Here is a 3480-nt window from a genome sequence, read left to right on the forward strand (position 1 = left end):
GGAACTGTTCATTCAAACTCTCCAACTCCTCCCGTGTAAAATCAGTGAAACCTTGCAGAGGGAGTTTCTCCGTATCAAGGTTGAGATCCTCAGTCGAATACAGTCTCTTATAATATTTTGTAGCTAGCTTTTCCAGTTCCTCGGACTGATCCACCCAGCGGCCATCCTCATATTTTAGCCTCTCTATCTTATTTCTCTTCCGCCATACTATTGTACTTGTGTGATAGTACTTTGTGTTCCTGTCTCCCAGAACTATCCATTTTTCACGCGATTTCTGATACCACAATACCTCCTCCTGCTCCAGGACCACATCAAACTCTTTCTGCAGTACCACCTCCCTCAAGAGTAAATCATTACTTGGGTTCCTCTCCAACTGCTCCTGAATCCCCTTAATATCTCCTAAAATCTTTTCTTTTCGTTGAATGACATCTCCAAATATCTCCTTATTCCATTTTTTGAGTTTGTCTTTCAGAGATACCAATGCCTCCGGAGTACTCAGTTCACCATTCCAAGATGTCAAGAGTAGCTCTTTAAAGCCTTCATGTTTGAGCCACGCAGTTTCAAATCGAAACAGCCGCCTCCTCGGGTCCCCCCTCTGCTCAGGTTCTAGTTGCAGATAGAGAGGTGCGTGGTCTGATGCCAGAAATGGGAGGTGTGAAACCACCGCCTCCTGCCACCGTACTCGCGCTTGGGCATTGCATAAGACCATATCCAAACGCTTCGCCGCAAAGTTATGCGTCTCCTTCCCTCTTTTCCATGTGAATGTATTGCCCTTAAATCCCATGTCCACCAATGCTAGCTCATTAATCCATTCCCCAAAAGCCAGAGAATCTGGTGAAAGTCTACCATTTCCCCCAGTTCTTTCATCCAATCTCAAGATAGTGTTAAAATCTCCACCAACCAACACCGGTTCATCAATGTTCTCCCAAACTCTTTTAAGCTGCCTCCAAAGCCCACTACGACGACTTACTGTAGGAGCAGGGTAAACAGCGAGGAGATGAATGATCTCTGTCCCAATCACCACCCTGGCGTGAACAAACTGATCCGACGATTCCAATACTGTAAGGATTCCCGCTTGATCTCTCCACAAGAGCCAAATTCCACCACTTTGACCAGTGGCATCAACCCGAAAAGAATGATCAAATCCCAAATTCTGGCAGATCTTTCTCGCTCTTTCTCCCCCGCATGAGTTTCGAATAGCGCAAGAAAGTCAGTATTAAACTTCTTCAAAATGTACCGAATCGAGCGTATGAAATTGGGTTTGTTTGCCCCCCGACAATTCCAGAATAAGCAATTCATCATTATCAATATGTCTAGGTATATACGAATTACTGGGGCATCCTCTTATGCAAGAGACAAGATCCTTCCATCTCCTTGCAGACTCGTCTGTGTATCAGCCACTCTTTGTTCCGCCACGCTGATAGTACTCTCCATGGGATTATCCACCTCTTCATCACGCAGTAGCAGAGTTTTAGATCTAGTCTGACCGTACTCCACACTGTCTTTGAACACACCACCAGCTCTCCCTGCCGTAGTATTTTCCACTCTCAGTCTCTTTCCAGATTCCGATAAGCTAATTTCTCCATTCGTCGGCCCAAACACCAACCCTCGAACGGGCCTATTATTCACTTTCTTGGGGTTTCCTCTATTTCCCTCAATCAATTTTTCTGTTAGCGGCCCACTTCTCTTTATTTGCTCCTTTCGAACTAGTTGAAGTACTAGCTTTCCCGCTAAAGATCAAACCTTCTTTCACTTGCAAGAAACATTTTCCTCTCCTGTTCTGAAAGTTCATGTCATAATTCTCCTTATTCTCTTCACCAGTAACCATATCCTCCTTTGATCCATCCACATTCATAGTCATCTCAAGGATACCATACTTATTTGATAGTGCAATATTCACGGTCTCCTTGGTGTTAGAAGTCCCACGAAGACTCCGCTTAGTTTCCTCACCTGGTTTTCGTATCCCCATACCCACCTTCCTCGACATTTGCGTTCCTCTTCTCGCTCCCCTTACTTTAGTAAACCCATCCTCCTGCAGGGAGATTTGCTTAGGTACCGGTTTTGGGAGTACTGACGTCTCCGTCTGTAATGCCATACTATCCACTCTCTCCGCAATAGTTTTTGGACACCCATGGACTAGATGTCCATATATTCCACATTTAGAACAGATTTCAGATAGCCCTTCATACGCTACAAAGTATCTCTCACCATTAATTATCACTATCCCTTTCAATGGCTTTGCTAAATTGACTTCGACACAAATTCTTGCAAACCTTGCTCTCTCAAAGTTCAGCGTGGTCATGTCTACCCAAACTGGCTTCCCCAAACCCTTAGCAATCCCCATAAGGATCGACCGGTGATAAAAGTTCACTGGGATATTTGTTAATCTAACCCAGACCGGCGTTGTAGCCATGTCATCTCTTAGGGGATCAAATTCTGATGACCAAACCCTCACCATGAGATAACTACCGAAAACTCTCCATGGGCCTCCTGTCAACGCCGCCAGGTATTCATCTGTCGGGGCAAGTCCATCACGTACATTGCTCCCTTCGGATTCCATAACTATCGTAACTTCCTACTTAAGAAAGCTATCGCAACACTCCTTCCCAGCACCCTAACGATCATGCCCTGCTTCCACATCCCATTCATCGCTTCCAGCACCTCTGCCTCAATCGTGATAGACGGTTCACCATCTTCTCCATTAGGGAACTCCACTCGAAGTCTCTCCGTAATAAAGTCATCATCGATCAGTTTCTCCGGAACCGGCATCCCCCCCCTCGCTCGTACCCACTACCTTGGATACATACGAGGGCACACTGTCTGGTGGATCCCCTGGTGGTCTTGCTCTCTCTCCCACGTCCATCATGGTCGCATCTCGATCTCCTGACCTCGAAACCCTAGCTTCGCCAATCGCCAAAACCCTAACGCCGCTCATACCAAAACCCTAACGCCGCTTTTACTTTAGGGTTCAGTTTCATGATAGGTCCTTTGCAAATATTAACTCACGATGGTTAAAGTGAGATATTTATTTATCCAATATAGAGAAAAAAAACTTTATTGAAATAAATGTAGATAACTTACTCTTTAGTTTGTAAGTGAATCAGAACAAGTCGTCTGTTTGCTATTTCAACCTCGTTACGGACTAGATCGTGAATTAGTGAATGTCCATTCAGTAGCTTTATGTGGCCAACAACATCTACACCATTAAGAACATGATCTATTGATATAGGTTTAGCTTAATTAGTTATTTTATAACTGCATCTAAATAACTATAACCATCTTCTAAATATTGATATATGTTTTGTATAATTATTTATTCTATTAATAATAACTAACTTCGTGCGTTTAATTTATAACCTCCCTTTTTATTTCATATACTAGGATAAGACCGGTGTCTTGCGCAAGATGAATTTATATGAAAATTATTTAAGAAATATCGTATGGAAAAATAAAATTTATATTTTTGATCGAATTAATACT

The 3480-nt window shown here is 43.3% G+C and overlaps 1 pseudogene; it reads right to left on the minus strand.

Annotated features, from left to right (window-relative positions):
• Positions 1-1299, minus strand: part of LOC106338598 — a 2145-nt pseudogene extending 846 nt beyond the window's left edge.
• Between the last annotated feature and the right edge of the window lie 2181 nt (positions 1300-3480).

The sequence above is a fragment of the Brassica oleracea genome, chromosome C4 (genome assembly GCF_000695525.1).
Source record: "Brassica oleracea var. oleracea cultivar TO1000 chromosome C4, BOL, whole genome shotgun sequence".
Classification (NCBI taxonomy): Eukaryota; Viridiplantae; Streptophyta; class Magnoliopsida; order Brassicales; family Brassicaceae; genus Brassica; species Brassica oleracea.